At 40.6% G+C, this 18081-nt stretch overlaps 1 protein-coding gene across 2 annotated transcripts in view; it reads left to right on the forward strand.

Moving 5' to 3' along the window:
• Positions 1-18081, forward strand: part of HCK (HCK proto-oncogene, Src family tyrosine kinase) — a 139668-nt gene that overhangs the window by 37566 nt on the left and 84021 nt on the right. For both annotated transcript variants that reach the window (XM_069243377.1, XM_069243378.1), the window contains exon 2: positions 11325-11405. The gene's annotated coding sequence lies outside the window, so the exon portion shown is untranslated. The remainder of the gene's footprint in view (positions 1-11324; positions 11406-18081) is intronic.

Here is an 18081-nt window from a genome sequence, read left to right on the forward strand (position 1 = left end):
TTTAAAGTCACAAACTTAGCCTACTGAACATTGTCCTCAAAACACAATGAACATTTTTCTTCAATTCAGGATACAGAGATTTAGATCCTACATGCTGAATAAGAGGAAGAAGCACCAGAGTAGGGAAGTGAAGCCAGAGCAGAATTCATAGTTACATCTTCTAGGAGTGAAATTTATAAAAAAATGAGTTTGTATGATTGTATTTTAGTTAATGAAAAAATAGTATCTCTACAGTAACTTCACATTCAAAATGCTACAGGCGTCCTATTTTGGGGAACTATTTAACAACACTAAGCGAGAGTTGTCAGCTGGATGTGCTGTACAAGTAAGAGGATATTAAAGGGGAGGGCTGTATGTGTTAGTGAGGTGACAATGCTAATTGAATCTGCACCCAGATAAATTACCATCAATTGGCAAGTGACCATGAATAAATTAATTTACATTTCTTTGGTAACTGTTTACATACAGGTGCCCAAATGCTTATTAATGGAAGCTATGCTCAGTTTTTTTATCACTATTCTACATTTTCAATTGCCGTGTCTTTGGATTACTGCCTCTTGGCTTACTTTTCAAAAAATTTGAAAAGAACCCCAAAATACAGCAACATTTCGCCTATGTATAGAGAAACGATTAGAAAACCTTCATGTAAACACTGTGTATGTAATGTATTTGGTGAGGGAGTCTTCATTTTTACTCTTATTGTAGGAGCTAAAACTTAACTAGTTATTTAGAAACTCTGCAACAATATTTATTTACCAAGAATGCTTCTAACGTAGAGTTGCAGTTAATATTATGATGTGACATCACTGCAACAGTATGATAAAGTTAGAGCCTCATTATGAGTTTGGCCAATCTCATGGTGGCGGTCGGAGTGCCGCACTTCTGATCATGGAACATGGATCCCAAAGGGCTAGTTGTGGTCAGCCACAGCGTCTCCGCCATGAAAAGGCTGGCGGAAAGGCAGTGCTGGGATCCCCTGACCTGCCCACAACCTTGTCGTTTATGATAATTGAATTGTATTATAGGTTCCATGCATAAAAAAACCTCTTAGTAAGGCACACAATTGACAAGGAATTGAAGTTGTTAATACAGAGCTCAGGACTTTCAGGTGATCAAACAATTGGGCTACTTATTATAATTTTTTTATTTAAAATACATTGGCCAAAAACCCAGCTTCACAAGCATTAAAATAAACTACAAGCTACGGTTCAGAAAGCTAATGAAAAATCTCCACGTGAACAAGAGACTACACCTACCAGCATACCAAATTGTTTTATATGGGAATGGTAGCAAGGGAAACATATACGATAGAATGTATTGCAAACCAAACAACTATCTATTGCCCTAGAAGGAAAATATAAAAGATAACAATACACATGATTTAGGTTAATCATTACAAAATATGCTGGGAGTATATACATGGGAATTAAATGCAAAAGTTATTATAAAAGATCAAGCATGAACCTTTAGGGCTTCATTACGAGTGTGGCGGTCCGGAACCTGCACCACCCGACCCGTGGGAAGGAGACTGCAGCAAGGCTGGCGGGCTCCACCCCGGCCCTTTTACATTGTTTCCACTGGGCTGACTGGTGGAAACCTCTGTAATCTGAGGTGCCCGCTGGGGAGCCCAGTGGAAACCACATGGCGGCATTGGCCTCGGCTCCTCAGGGAGCAGAGGCCCAAGCAATCGCACGGAGGGTGCCCCCAGCATCCTCGGAATGCACACTGTCTGCCTTAGGAGACAGTGTGCATTCTGAGGGTGCTGGGCAGGGGGGGGTCCCTGCACTGCTCACAACATGGTCCTGGCAGTGCAGAGGCTCCCCTGGTGACCCCGCCATGAAAAGGCTGGCAAAAAGGGGACTCGTGATCAGCATGGCGGCTGGATGACCATGACTCCGACAGCCGCCACCCCTTCATGAAACCATGTTCCTGGCGGTGGCACAGGTCCGGTGGCAGTCTGACCGCCAGGGTGTAATATGGCAGTTGGACTGCAAGGAGTGCAGCCGTTTGACCGCCACCACAAGTTTGGCGGTCTTAAGACCGTCAGACTCATAATGAGGCCCTTAGTTGTCCACCGCTAACATTATTGTCCTTACAAATATTAAGAGCTTAACACCCAAAATCTGATCATTGTTCATCATGTTTTAAGGACACTCATTACTTGGCATATATTTTCATTGTAAAAGAACTTCCTGCAATCTGAGCATGCTGCAGCATAATAGGGTAACTTATATTTTAAAACATCAAAACATGCACTTTATACATAATTGACTATGCACATCTGCAAGATCAGCAATTTATATTTATACACCAGCTTTCCTGTACCACTATATAATAGCATTTATTAAGTGTTTTATTAAATTATGAAGATAAAATCAAGAAAGTTAGAGTTCTAGTTGGGTAATACTAGTAGTTATACTTGTAGCAGCTGTTGCATCGTTGCACTTCAAGGGAGTGAAGTCCAAGTCAGGAAAAATAGGTTGGGCGGAGAGAGGCTGCAAAGTTGCCCCAGTCCAGCATTTGTGTTTGGAATCCATTGGCCATGGCATTCAGTAACTGAAATATCATCAAGAGCACCGCTCAAGTAAATGTAATTTTGTGAAAATAGCTGTTGAGATTGATTCACAATAGACTGTTGTTGCTTCATGGGCAAGATGCCGAGCCAGCAGAAGTGAAAGGTATTTGAATGTTGTATTTATTTGAGAATATCAGTAATGGACAAATAGAACATAAATCACAAAGAGTAATTGTGAAAGAAGCAAGTGGTATTAGTAGGAAGCTATCAAATGAAACAAGCAATGATTGAATAATAGTAAACAGGGACTAGTCTGCATCATTTGATTTAAATAATCCACTTTGGGCCTAATTTAGAGTTTGGTTGACAGGGTACTCTGTAACAAACTTTCACCGTATAACAGGTGCGTGACAGCCAACGGCCCTTGTAATACTGCAGATGGGATTTTGGCCATGTGTTGACAGAAAATACCAAGAACCAAGCTAAATAAGGGCCTTGGATTGAAAGCAACTAGCAAGAACTGAGTGAGAAGGGAGATCAGCATCAAAAATGTGAGCGGATAGGGCTTGTGTTAGGGCTATGGTTAGAGTAAGGGTCGGTGAGAGTTAGGTTTAGGCTAAGGATAGGTTTACCATGTTCCTTAGGCTTTCATCTGGTGTCTGGGTAAGGATCAGAGCTGACTTCAGGTAGGACTGAAAACCAGGGTTACAACAGGGGATACAACAAGAGTCAGGGATAAGGAATGGTTTAGTATTAATGACAGAGGTAGGGTTAAGGTGTGGGACCGAGTTAGGACTCGGGATAAGACTAAGGGTAGGGTTAGGTCTTTGGACTAGGGTAACTGTCAGTGGTAGAACGAGGGTTAAAGTTACAGGTTAAGAGTGAGGGTTACAAAAATTGAAGGAAATAAATCAAATTAAATGTAAAGTCAAATCAAACGATTCAACCCAATGTCTATTTCAGTAGAAATAGGCAAACTCACATAATTTGTAAACAAACCTCTTGACTGAAACTCGGTGCATTCCCCATTCATTTAATTTGAACTCTTCACTTAGAATGAGGGGAATAGTTTCTCTTTGTTCATGTGTAATGGACTCACTGAGAGCAGATAGTGACCTAAGTTAGAAATGAGAAAGAATGTGTTTAATGTAATATCTGAGGAGGTTTACATATGGCAACCACAGAAATGTCACCTAAAGGTTGATCACTGTAATTGTAATACATGTATTACACTCACTGTTTTTGTAATACATGTATAGCTTTAGACTTCGCTGGGAAAAATGTTTTTAATTTTGGGATGAGTTAAAAAATAGAGGAATGAAATAAGGCATTTTGAATTATGTGTTTACTACTACTCACAATTCAACATTGCTTTGTATCGAATTATTTAGAAATGACATCTCAGAGTAATGGTGGAAGAATGTCATTATGTTTTCATTTTGCTAATTTTACTAACACACAAAAGAAAATAGTTTTTCAAATTATAGCGCTCTGTATTATGGCCACCCAAAACAGTGATACATAATTTCTAATGTGTTACACTCAGGAGGAAGGCTGAAATATGGCCAATATGTTTTAACGAAAGAAGAAAGTCAATAAACACAAAGCAGAGACTATACATGTGCTCATTATTCCAAAACAGACTTCTATTTTTCAAAATATTAAGGTGCTTTAGCTAGCCAGAATTGTATTCAATTGAACAGGGGTATAGCTTGTACATTTTCATCACTCATGATAATTTTCAAAGGAAAACAAATTAGCTCATGAGGAAATATGAGTAGTGTTCCCAGACTGATGGTAGTGGTCTTGAGAAACCTGCTTTTGTAAATCATTTGCTATTGTTGTAGCATTTTTGAAAAATGCAAAATGTGCAAATATTGTGTGAAAATCTGTTTGAGAATTAGGGCCTGATTTTTGAAAAGTTAGCACTGCTTTAGCATAATTGTTTGACACAAAAGCTGTGCAAACTTACAAAATGACACAAAGGCAGATCTAACTTTTCATAAATCAGGCCCTTAGTGTTTTTAGTGATGTATAGAGTTGTAACTGATGAACTAAATATGCTTGTACTTGGAAAGCTACCTAGGTCACTAAAAAGTGTAAATTAAGTTATGAATAGTTATGCCACATTTACGTGTGATACACCATTACTTTTTAAAACTGATGAAATTTCTGGTGTTCTATTCAACTTGCTCCTGCTCACTTCCCCTCCAAATCAGTGTCCTGCTGCAAAGCCACATCTCTCTTGTTTCTGCAGAGCATCGAGTGAATTATATATATATATATATATATATATATGAGCAATGTACCACATTGTTAGAAAATGTGCATTGTGAGTGTAGCTTCTATATTGTTCTCAAGGACTTCCGCTGGAAGTGTTAAAGTAGATGTGTTAATTCTATGAGCATTTGTTTAAGAAATGTTTCATTTGTGTGGTACATATCTGGAGTGCAGTTGCTGAGGGAGCAAGTTGAAGATTTCTCTTCTCTTAAGAAATGGGTTAATACATTGTTGTTTCTAATTTGTCAATGTGACCCTAACCATGTCATACCATGCTGGATATGCAGAATCGAACAGTAGCTTGTGTGATTTGTCTACAAAACCTTTGAGTTTCTGTTTTTCGAGCAATTTGATTTATTTTGTCTCTGTCACTATTTTCCTCCAAGACTCTGTTCGTTTGTTTTAAACTTGCTATTAGAGTGCTGTCAGTGCTCTTTATGAGTTTCAATTAGATTCTGCTTGTCTGGGGATTATTAAGTTTATGATTTTGGACTTATCTGTACTTCTGTGATTGGGCCTTTATGGCATTTCATTACATTTCTCTCTGTACCACATTTTGACTATTTTGTGATATATTCACTTTTTGTCCTATTTTTGATTTAGAACTCCCAGTCCTTTATGCTTCCAATATTTTATTCTATTTAACTCGGCTAAGTTGTGTTTTTCTGATGAAGAGTGTAGTATCTAACCACTAGGTCAACAGGAGACACCGGAGTCTAATCATTTTTGGTAGAAGTTGGTGTGATCAAATATTGTTCTTCAGGATATTATTGGGGTTCGGCTCCCACACTATCCACATCATATCTTATTGCAAGGATATACAAAAAATAAACCAAGACAAGAGTAGAGTCCACCTGCATGGCATTTGGTACCTGTGTCTTAAAGTTCAGCCAAGGGCTCTTCACTGCACACTGAAAAATTAATCTCAGCCATATTTGAATGAACACAATGATTACTATCAGAATGCTGTTTGTGTCTCTTGCAAAAGTCTACTCATTTTGCCCTGTTAAAGGTACCTGATTCTAGAATTCTCTATTAACATACAATGATGAAAAAAATCTGTCATGCAAAATATTATCCGTAGAATGTTTGAGTGTGGTGAAGCATTGCAGGGCAGAAGAGCATTACTAGACGGTTTATCTACGTCTTTGATGCACACATTTTGCATTTATTGATAGCTACAGAAATAATGATGTTTAGCTGTTGTAGTCACAAGTGTCTGTTTTTTCACAAAGGAGAGAGATGCACTAACTTGCACTCAAATCTCTACTGCATACTTTCTGGATGATGCAATTTTTGGCTCAAAATATGTACCTATTATTTGTCAGTGTATTCTCTCAGCCTTACAATGAGCATTCCTGTGTTAGAGTTCCTTAAGCAGAACAGAAAAATATTTGTCATTGTTTTTTGTGCATAATGTCTAACCATGAAACTTTTGAACACTTCAAAATCTAAAGTTTGAAATCAATGGCTAAGCAACAAGATGTCCAAGAAAATATGAGAGGGACAAAGACCAGGGACATCATTGCTACATAAAGACTAGCAACCAGAAAATTGTCATTCAGACATATGGCCCTAATTATGAACAAGCATGGTAGTTTTCCTGATGCAAAAACAACAATTTCAAATAGATGGCTTTGGCTAAAGTACCAACACAAGTCCACACATTTTCAGTGATCTCTTGTTGTTTTGTAGGCCACTTAATCAGTGATCCCCAACCTTTTGACTTCTGTGGACCCCCACTTTATCATTACTGGAATCATGGGACCCCCACTGAATCATGACTGGAATCCAGGGACCCCCCATTGAGCCATTAATGAAAGCTGGGGACCTAATCTGTTAATGATATTTAATTTTCTAAGCAGTCGCAGACCCCCTGAAAAGGCTTTGCGGACAACCAGAGGTCCCAAGACCACAGGTTGAAAACCATTGCCTTAAATCATCCAATCGTACTTGAATGAAGGCTGCTTGCTTTACGGGGGCTCAGGTGCCGGTACCGCTTTTCTTATTGATTATCCTCACCTTCAATCATTCTTCTGTTCTTGTAACATCTAGTCTAACCGTGAAGATGACATTCTTTTCTCTTTACAGTCAGCGGTAACACTATGGGTCGTTTTGTTAATTTATTTGTAGCCATGAGTTCTAGTCAGTTGCCTCACATCCTTGATACCATCTGAGGACACATTTTTCTTTTATGATGCTCAATTCCAGCCTGTTCAGAAACAACCCCAAACAAAAAGAGTGGAGGAGAACTAGCAGTGACCTAAAAACTCATTATTGGCCTCCAACATTAAATAGCATTAGGTTGTGGAATGTGATTTAATACTTTTTGTTGTTTGCCCTCTCCTGCCTTCATAGCCACCTTTCTTCTCATTTATCAACCACTGTCACACAACTCAGCCTCCTCCCATGCTCTCTTAGTCTCCATCTGGGATGTGCCAGTTTCTGCCTAGAGCTCTTTATGTATTTTATGAAATCACAGCACTGGCTCCAACAGCCCTAGCTGTGCTGGACTTCCATCCTTCTCGTTAATCCTGAAACGCTTGACTTCCATTAACTAGTCGCAGGTTTTACTGCCCATACTCTCACTGCAGTCTTTTCCTCAGAATGGCTTATTTCAACCACAGGCAGTCACAGGAAAAACATATTATCTGGAACGATCACCACATCACCATTTTCAATTTCAACCTCCCATGGCGAACGTATACGATTAGTAATAAGACTCCTTTAATCAGAATTCACCATTACTATGCTCTAGGATCCAATGACGTCCAAACAGCAATCCTACTAATAGCTTTCTACAGCCTTCAATACAGAGGTTGTTCTCAAAGTTTTGAAAAACTACCCATCACTGAAAGGCTGGCTGGTGCAGTCTGGATGTAAATATACCAAAAACTGAAAACAAACACATCGCAGTCATTGTAAAAAAAACACATTCACATTAAGACAAAACAGCTTCAATGACAGTTCAGCATTTACAAAGCAGTGGTCAGGTAAGCCAAAAGATCTTACTACTCTCATTACACCTCAAACATGAAAAAGCCAGCTAAGGGTAATTTCTCTTTGAATTCTTTAACACAGAATGCACCGGGACTTCCCCAACCACACACTGAAACTTATAGAGCATTTCATCAAAAAAAGCTAAAAATCTTGACTCATGCTTTCCAATCCCTCATCTTGCCTATCTTGCCATATCATGCCACCGGAAACAAAAAACAAAATAATTTGAATTGCTATCCTCAAAAGAAACCAATGAACTTATTAGAGCTTTAAACATCACAGCCTCTCAAACATATTCAAAAGCATTCTGCTAGCATCCTATGCTGCATTCCAAAGAAGCAAGCACTTGACAAGTTGGACTATGCAAATTACAGGCCAATATCCAATGGACCTCACATGGGTAACTTAATTTAAAAAGTAGCTTTCTGTGAGAGCTCTACTTTTCTTTAAGAAAACTAGCTCCTCTAAGACAGAAAACCTGTTTTCTGAATTGGAAGAGGCAACAATTTTTGCATTCTACTAAGGACTGAAAGATGAATTAAATGATACAGCAACTGTTGCGATTAAAAATGTAGCTAGGCAGATCCATTTGGAATTACATTTCAGTGTCTCAGAGTTTACCTAAATGTTCATGGTGGCACCCAAAGTGTACCTCAACCTGAAATTGAGGATGCTACACCTCCTCAAAAGGCTATAGGGGGACTAGTAGTTGTTTTGTGTGTGATTATAGTGAAGGGTACAATCCGTTTTACATGAACATGTGAGAGAGATGTCTACTGACCTTCACTGCAAAATCCACTCAGTCTGGCATTTCAGTTACTACCTCCCAACCCAAAACTATGGTGTGTTCAAATATCTGGGAGTATAACAAGGATGTGTGTACAAAGGATGGCCTCCCATACCAGAGCTAGACCATTTGGATAGCAGCCCCTGTGAGCTTCCTGGGGCACAGCCATTGTTGTTTACTACATGTGTGTCATGGGACGTGGAAGATAAATCCAGTCCCGTTCCAAACCCTGTCCTGTTCCATCCAGCTTGCCCTCCCTCTGAGGAGTAAGCCTTGCAGGACGTCTACAAAACAGATCCTGTGTTTTAATCGGTTAACAACCTCTTATTAAAGGAAGCATCTCACTTGATGTGCAGATGGGAGAGGAACAACAGCACCTATCACAATACAATCCTGTTAAAACCAGTTGCATTCATAGGGATCAAAGCAGGGAAGCGGACAACTATAGTCCATCTTTGGCCTAAGATTTGTTGTGGCATCTAGGAAAAATCTTTCATTGTTAGCAGCACTGGGGCCAAATCCATAGCATTTAAGAAAGGCTTAGTCAGACCTTTAGAGATCTGACAAGTGCAACAACCTTACAATAAATACCAGGGAGTCAAATGTTTGAATAGGGAATTTAGTGGTAACCGTTTCTTGGTGTTATACACGTTATATTTAGACCTCAAAAATGCTATAATCTTTGAGATTTGTTTTTCTTTTTATAAGTGATACCAATAAACGGACATTAAAATGTTTTGCATGCCATTATGTTATCATACAGTATCATACCTGGATCTAAATCTTCTAACAGCTCTTAGAACAAGTTTTCACATCTCATCCGCTTGCACTTTGAAAATTCAAATACTCAAAGGGCGTCTGATGCACTGACTGCACATGCCTGTGTCCCGGAACCAGAGACTTTAAAGAGAAACAATATTTCCCATCAAGGAAGCGCCCCCTTTTTTCCCCACAGCCTGTGGCGCAAAACAGTGCTAAACTGAGGAGCAATATCACGTGCTCAAAGTGCACAACAATCTTTTCTGCCTGGTACAACTCACTTTTCCCACCAAACATTAAATTGTGAGCAAAAAGTGGGTGATTTGCCAGCAGAAACAATTTTAATGTGAGGGAGTTTAGCTCTTGATTGTAGAATGAACTTGAGAACGTGATCAGAAAACTGTGTAGAACCTGTGACTAGTTACTGGAAGTCAATTGTTTCAGGGTTAGCAAGAAGGAAGGAGGTCTGGAACAGCTAGGATTGTTGAACCCAGTGTTGTGATCTCATAAAATACACACCAAGTTCCAGGTTTTAATTGTAAAATTCCAAATGGAGCCTATGAGAGCATCGGAGAAGGTAGAGTTGTGTGAAAGTGGTTGATAGATGAGAAGAAAGTAGGCTATGAAGGCAGCAGAGGGTAAGCAACAAAAAGTATGGAATCACATTCCACAACCTAATGCTATTTAACGTTGGAGGCCAGTAGTGAGGTTTTAGGCCACTGCTAGTTGTCCTCCACTCTTCCTGTTTGGGGCTGTTTCTGAACACTAGGAATCCCTGAGAGACTGCGCCATGTAGTGTTGGCGCACATCTTTTCCCACTCAGATCTCAGTGATTGAAAGTTTGGACAAAGCTGATACTAGCTTTTGAGAGCATGCAGACTCCTTCTCACAATGTGATTAGATGATTTTGAGATTCCCTTAAGTAGAACCAATTCTACATCAAGTGGCCACAAGATTGTTTCTACATTTTACAATCACTTCAGTAAGAGGGTTCCCAGGAGAGGGCTGTTAGTAACCATGAAGGACAAGTTTCTGCCGCTCCCAGAAGTGGGTTAAGATTCTCCTGTCAGAGAAAAATAGATGTTAAATCAAGATGTCTGTATGAAGTTACAAGCATAAGACTGCAAAGCACTGCTGTTTTGTTAGAGATGCCGGGAGCAAACATGACAGCCACACAAGATTCAACATTCCCCACAGTGTATCTTCTACCTAAATTGAGCTTTATCAGCCTTTCCTTAAAATATAGTAAATTTAAGCATCAAAGGCCACAGGCTATAATGGGATGGTAATACGTCGGACTAAATATCTGCCACATTTGTGACTGAGTAATGCCCTCTGCCAGACTCTAAAACAGGCCCCATGTCACTCAGAACACATTCTGTCTTGGGTATCCTGTGATCCTGCCATGGTCAAAACAAGACAACACACTAAACGGCTTCAGCATCCTATACCCATTCATACAAGAAGACACACCATCCTAGTGGAAGGTTTGCTCCCATCTAACCCTCTCTCCCCTCTCATTATTTCAGAAATATCTGCCACTCCCTTATTCTTGTTCTTTGCAGTATAATATTTAACAGTAGATGGTTGCAAACTTGTGTTGTCAAACTCACTTATTTTTACCACCCTGTTCTGATAACATTCCAATCTTTCAACATTCTTCTCCTTTACATTTCCTAGCACTTCACATTCATTGCTCCAATAAATCATTCATGCATCATATACTCACAGTATTCATTCATTTAATTTTTCATGAGTTCATACGTTCATTGTATGTTACAAGTGGCTTTAACAGAAGATACGGCTATTTGGTCTGCATACCTCCTTCATCCTTATGTTGCTGTCAGTAACATCATCAGGAGCCTACAGTGTTTAAAATATACTTTGATCCCCTTCTGGGTGTGAACAGTACATTGCTGTCATGTCTGCATTCTAAAAACAAACACATTCTACCAGTATCAATGTGTAACCCCTTCTTATCAGGTCTGATTTGGAGCACGGTGGTTCAGCTACTGGTGAAGGATTACAGAGGTTCCAGTGTGTTTCTCAGCAACACAATTGTAGGTGAGTTGCCTTTTTAATATTTCCTGTACTTTCTGCATTATGATGTTGATGGTGAAGTAGGAAGTTGGAGACTTCATAGCTATGTATATACTTTGTTAATTTTTATTTTTGACTCATTCTGTATAGTTGTGCAAAAAGGAAGTTGTATTTGTACAAGCCCCTGGTTTGTCTGTCTGTTTTTATAGCCACCGGCTTGCAACACCAAACTCACCTTAAGTTACCACAGACTTTTGTAATAGAATTTTCACCATTTCCCATAGACATGACAGCATAATAAGCACAATATTATTGCATTGCGTACATGTATTTCAGAAACAAATGTTTTTCATCTCATTAATTACTTTTGGGATGGAAAAGTCCTCTGCATTGTACTTGACATGCACCCCCTCCCAGAGTGCCTTACTGTAGTGATGTCTGGATCCCCATTGCTGATTTTTGTTGTCATAGGCAAACATGGTTCATGCTTGTGCACCATAACATAGGCCTGCCTCACAGATTGCAGTTGTGTTGGACCAGGAGTGGTGTCCAAAGCGTTACCTTCATAGTGGCAAAAAGCTACCACCTTCACCAGAAGGTAAGCAGCACTAGTGCGGTGGCGGCAGCATACCATGTAGTGATTAGTAGGAGCAAACAGGCTCTTTTTAACCTGTACCACTGGAATAAAGCCTACAGGCTCACTCACTTTTAAAGTTCCGCTGCTGTGTGCTTAACTCACCTTTGGCCTACATCAGTTTCCTGTTAAATGCGGTGCAGCGCAGAGTTAGTGTATCTGTGCTGAGTGTATATTTGTCTGTGGCTGGTACAGTTTGCGAGGAGGGGATGCTCTGCAAGACATCTTCCTGTGACTAGGACCGGGCGCCAAGTTCTGCTAATCTCCCTGCTGGGTGAGGGGACATCACCCAGGGAATCCAAGACAACTCGCCCCGGAGCCTGAAGCACCAGGACCTGCCTGCTTGCATGAGGAAAAGGAGAGTGCTAGAGCAGCCAAGGTCCAATGGGGAGCCCTGCGAGTGGACCCGCTGTGCGCAGTGTGAGGAAGCCGCTGCTGCACCAACCGGATCATTGCCCTTGTGCAGGCTAGAATCAGTGGCCCTTGTATGCCAGGAGAAGGCAGTCAGGAAGAACACTGTTGTGCGGTAAGGACCACAGCCTTGTGTGGTAGAGGGCGGCAACCCCATATGCAGAAGTAGCCATTGTGAAAAAAGTTTGCCGTGCCGTAAGGACCGTAGCCTTGTGCAGTAGCAGTAGGCAACCCTGTATGACACAAGAGGCTGCAATAAAGAATTTTGCTGTGCTGATCAGGCCAGAGCCCATAGACTGTGAGTTGTGGTAACTCCCTCTGTCAGAGGGGGGTCACCAAGAACTGCAACTTGTTCTGCCCCCTGCTGGGTAAATAAGCACCTGTGCACCATCACCCAGGCGAGGGACTCAAGAAAGGATTATTGCAGCCAACAGGAGATAAACTAAACACTTACCCTGCAGAAGGAGCCAGAGGGAACCTCTGGTCGCTTCAGGAGTGCTACAGCGAGTGAGAGACTCTGCACCCGCTCAGTGTAGCCGCCTGGCCGCATGAGCACAACTGCAGCCGCTGCATGCTCCTGGATGATGCGCACTCAGGAACTCCGAACGCTTCACACCTTCCTGGATGGGTAAGACTAGTTTTGGGCCTGTCAGCCCTGGAGGAAATTGCTGATAAATTAGCACAGTAGCTCTGGAACATTATTGACTTCCAGTTAGAGTTGTAGTGAACTTTTGAGGCTGGGGCTACTAGTGGGGCATACCCTGAATGTTACTAATAGTGAACAGGGAAGAAATACAGTTGTTGAATGAGGAGTGCATGGGACACCGAACTGCCAAACAACCAATACAGCTCCAACTTCAGGGGAGGACTGTGTAATTGTTTGCAGGTGTCATATTTCTCCTTTGTGTGGATAGCAGTAGAAATAAAATACTTTTCTCTATTTTCATAAAAGTGAGTATTTGGATGGAGAGTGATTTTTTTTCTGCTGCTAAGCGCATTTTGAGTTGTGATCCTGTTCACTATCCTATACACACTTCCCCCTCAAGGGTGCCTTGACTGCTCGGACCCTGCTATCCTCAGAGTCAAGTATAGAAGGGGTACTTTTCCCAGTTGCTCAGAGTCAGGGCCCTAGTACATCATGAGTAAAAAGCCTCAACCCCACGGTTGGGTCCAGTATCCCCTGCATGCCCAATGGCTTTCTGTAAGGGATTCTTGCAATTACCAGTAATCTTCATTAGCGTGAATCCTAGTGTTCCATGTCCCAGTCCTTACTTAATACGATAGCCTCATCCCCAAGACAGACCTTTCATTGGGCATTTAATAAAGAATCTCCTTGAGATAAGTCTTTCTTCTGTTATGTTTCTTTCTTAATATAAAACCTCTCCTCAACTCCATGGCTGCCACCACATATCAAGTTAATATTGAATTGAAGGTATCAACAAAATGTGACTTGTGGTGGCCCGCTGAGATGTAGACTGGGATGAGGAGCACTAGAACTCAGGGTAATTCAGATTACCAGTAAGTAATAGGAATATTACCCCTTCCTCTGTGCATCGTGTCCCAGTCTTGACTTAATGACGTCCTGCCAAAGTTCCTGTAGTGCAGCACCAACAATACAATCTATGCTACAAAATAAATGTATTTAATGTAAGTCTGTGTGAGTTACTTTACTGCACCTTGCAAAACTCAAAAAGTAAAATTAACATAATCTGTTTGTCATAAATATAATCTATAGTGTATAATAAAAGTGTTGATTTAAACAATGTGGCTGGTCTTCATGTTTCCTATAATGAAACACCACAGACCTCAGACCACACAGTTGATAGTGCTCTAGTTGAACGACCATGCACATTTGTTTGGCACTTCGTGCCCTATTGGCAGATATGCTTGTTCTATAGCCCTTCAAACCTAGCTGCAAATAAATCTGAGATATGGATAAAAACATTACAAGAGATCCGAACTACCCTAATTTCCTGGCTGGTACTATTGGTGTGAGAAATGCTACTTGATAAAAGCAAAGATATGTCAGCTAAATAAAGAGGCTTGAAAAGTTTTTGTTGCAGTCCCTTTAAAACAAGGCCCAAGTAGCTATTGTGTTTGAGACAACTGGTTTCTTTAGTCTGAAAGTTTGAATTAATGTGAACACCTAAGGAACAATTTGAGAAATATTACTTCATCCCATGATTCCCTGAAGCCCCTAATCGCTGCCCAATGTGCTGACAAAGTAGGTGCAGCTAGACCAGTCAGTCCCTTAGGAATGTCAGAAATAGAAAGCGGTCAGAGGATTTGGCCACTAAACTCTTAACTGCACACCACTTCTCAAACTTTGCCAATGCTTTGAATAAGCCTCTAGAGCTTACTAGATGCTGCTCCTTTCTTAGAACACGCTTAGTGCTTCAGGGCAAGCCCTTCAATTTCCATGGTGTGAGATGTAAATTCACAAGCTTTTTCTGGGATGGTGATGGAAACGGAAGAGGAGGAGAATGGAGTGGAAATTGAAATGCTTGGTCCATTGCCAGTTGTTTCAGCAATGAGTACTATAGGTGATAAGACCTATAAATTATTATGACTTTCTCCCCCTCTTATTCTTCTGGAGTACCCTTGGGAGGAGGGGAACTGCATGAAAGGCATATAAGATCCCCACCAGCCAAGGAATTGGTTGTGTATCCACCACCTGAGCTTGATGACACCAGGACTTTTAGCAGAAAAGACAGAGAAGAGTATTGTCCATGGACACAAACAAGTCAAATCACGAAATGCTGAATAATGCTACTATTGTGTGAAAAATGTCCTGACTTAGGTGAACTGATATTGAGGACAGCATGTTGCGACTGAGGCTCCCTGCCCAAATGTTCGCCCTCCTCAGTATGTGCAATTCCTTTAGGGAGAATACATGTGCTTTTGCCCATTATCATAATGTCTGAGCTACTTCTGCTAGAGCTCTGTTTTTGTAACACACTGACTGTTCCCATACATTTTTGTCTACTTCTGATCAGCACTAACTTTCCTGTAGGTGGGGCACAGTCTCCTGAAGGGCTTATTAAATATAATGGCTCTGTACTCCCAAGGAACAAGGGTAATCAGGCTATTATCATAGAAAATGTTCCCACGGCAATCATTTGTGAAATAACTAAATTTAGTAGAGAAAGAAAAATTCCAACTCACAAAAACGTGACACAAATGAATACAAAAACAATTTAAAATGTTAATGATTGGTTTAATCATATTCACAAACTCCTCATATGAGAGTTCCAATAAGTAACGCAGTGCTACATATTACCGCGCAGTGCAAAAGTGATCAGGTGAAAAAAGTGAATAATAATGTACAGTACAAGCAATGAAATAAGCAGGAAAGGAAATTAATCAACCAACAGGGCAAACGATTGCGTATATGAAAAAATAAAATCACTTATTTACACAAAGCTGGTAGTCCTTCCATTGAATGAAAATATGGTTGATAACTAGTTAACGTTTCGACCCTAAGAATAAGATTTAGATAGGGTCTTCATCTGGACAAATGTAGCTACCTGAAAGGTAAAGGAACTGTTAGAAAAATATAGAATGCATGGAAAAGTATAAGAAATCCCATGTAGAAGAAGTAGCCAATAGCTCACCTGGCCTGGCTTACAACTGTATCTCTCAGAAGAGGAGATATGAGGAGAGTGCAAAAAGAACATCTGTACAGAAAAGAAAAAGCATGAGTCATAAATGTAGAAGTGAGGTATTGAACCCCAACTGGTGAGTGAATGTGTATAGGGCATGTGTGTGAATCGTTAACATGCCCAAAGCAGCCCAAAGTCAAAAGTAAACCATGCAGGACACCTGTATCATATTTGTATCAAGAAAAGCTTAAACCATGCCATGAATGCAAAGAAAGAATTCCTGTAATAATAGTGCTAATCCAGTGCACACGAGTGTCACATGCAAAGAACAATATGGGAGCGCTAGGCTCTACCCAGGGAGAGACAAGCTTAGGGTGATTGTCATGCATCAAAGGACAACTTAAACTTCCACGGGTAGGTCTGTTGTATGCCTAAAATGCAACTAACCACTATAGACTACGGGAATAAAAATGTACAATGCCCCCAGACCTGCGTGTCTCAAGATCATGCACGTTGGAGCACCCAAGTGCTCAGAATTCAAAGTAACAGAAAAGGACACCCACAACCGGATGTGGGCCCTGGCAGTCTGATATGTGGGATTTCGCCAATGATCTATTCTGGTAGTTATCATCCTGGTTTGGGGAGTTAAGCATGTCTTCCAGTCTACGGGCATGGTTTGGTATTCATTTGGTTCACATACATTGACGATGACGCAATATTGTCCAGCCCCTTATGATCTTGATGCACACGTGCCCAAAATGATTTTGGTAGAAACTCAGAATTTACTGAACACCACTTGCAAAACTGATGCAGAAAGTATAACCGAAATCATGAATGGGAAATCATTACATTTAGATCCCCTCAAAACCACAGTTTTGGAAAATATAGAGTGAAAGAGCTATGTTGGTGTCCCCATGATACAGGAAGGAAGGAAGTAAAATGCAGATTGGCAAACAGTGTTATTTTTGAAAAGCAGAAAAAATGTTCAATGCATATTGTTTGAGATAATTTGTGTAAGTATAGACATGGTGGTGACAATGGAAAGAACTGGGAAACTGGATCAGCACCAGCAGTGCGAATCAACAGATGCACGTTTTTTGCTCTGATGGCCATTTCATACATTTTTTTCAATTATACTGTATAGCTGTATTTGTGTATATCAACCTTCTCTCTTCTTGTGCAGCTAAATACTATAAGATCAGAGGTAGGGCAGACTGGAGACTGCAGAGCGCCCCTTCCCCTATCGCCAAGCGTTCCCCAAGGGTGAATCTGATCTATGCTTGTCTCTCTGTCCATGGAGCCACTGTGGACACAGCACCGTACAACAACTTCAAGTGAGATACCTTGAGAATACCAGGCACCTGGGATACAGTCTAAGACTCCTAGACAACTGAATGACTTTTCAACAGTTAGTACAACTTCAGAGGACTTTTTACGAGCTGCATCCTGAACCTATGATGTCTCCTTACAAACTTGCCTATCAACGCTACCTGTAAATAGGAACTGATAATATACTGAGGACAGATACATGGTTCAGTTGGCACTCAGCGCTCCCTACTGGCTGCCTTACTGTTCTAGGTAATGCAAGCAAAACATAACAAAATAGTTGAAGAGGCACTCAAGTAAATGTTTCAAACAGCTTTATTAGGAGCCATATTCTTCAACAGTACTTCCTGGTCACATTGGTGATATTTCCCTATATTTAAACTGTCAAAATATTAAGCTTGCATACAAGTCTTGTAGGCACCAAATAAAAGCTTTGAGTGTTTGCCCTGTTGTTGAACATCTTCAATAACATGATTCATATTAATTTTGGGGTCCCTGTCCTTCATGCTGGTGCCCTGATACGTATTGCGGTTTCATGACGGGAATCACTTTAATTTCAGATTAGCGCACCTTATGTTGGTAACTTAATTTGAAGCTTAACAATAAAACTCCAAATAAAACGCTAAATGCCTCAGCAACTTTTTTCTCAAAGTAAATATGAACTCCACAGTGATGGGTTCTGGCCAGTCTATGTATTTACTCTAAAGTCCATCATTAAAATGTGCTT

Source organism: Pleurodeles waltl, chromosome 7, assembly GCF_031143425.1.
Source record: "Pleurodeles waltl isolate 20211129_DDA chromosome 7, aPleWal1.hap1.20221129, whole genome shotgun sequence".
In the NCBI taxonomy this organism is placed as follows: Eukaryota; Metazoa; Chordata; class Amphibia; order Caudata; family Salamandridae; genus Pleurodeles; species Pleurodeles waltl.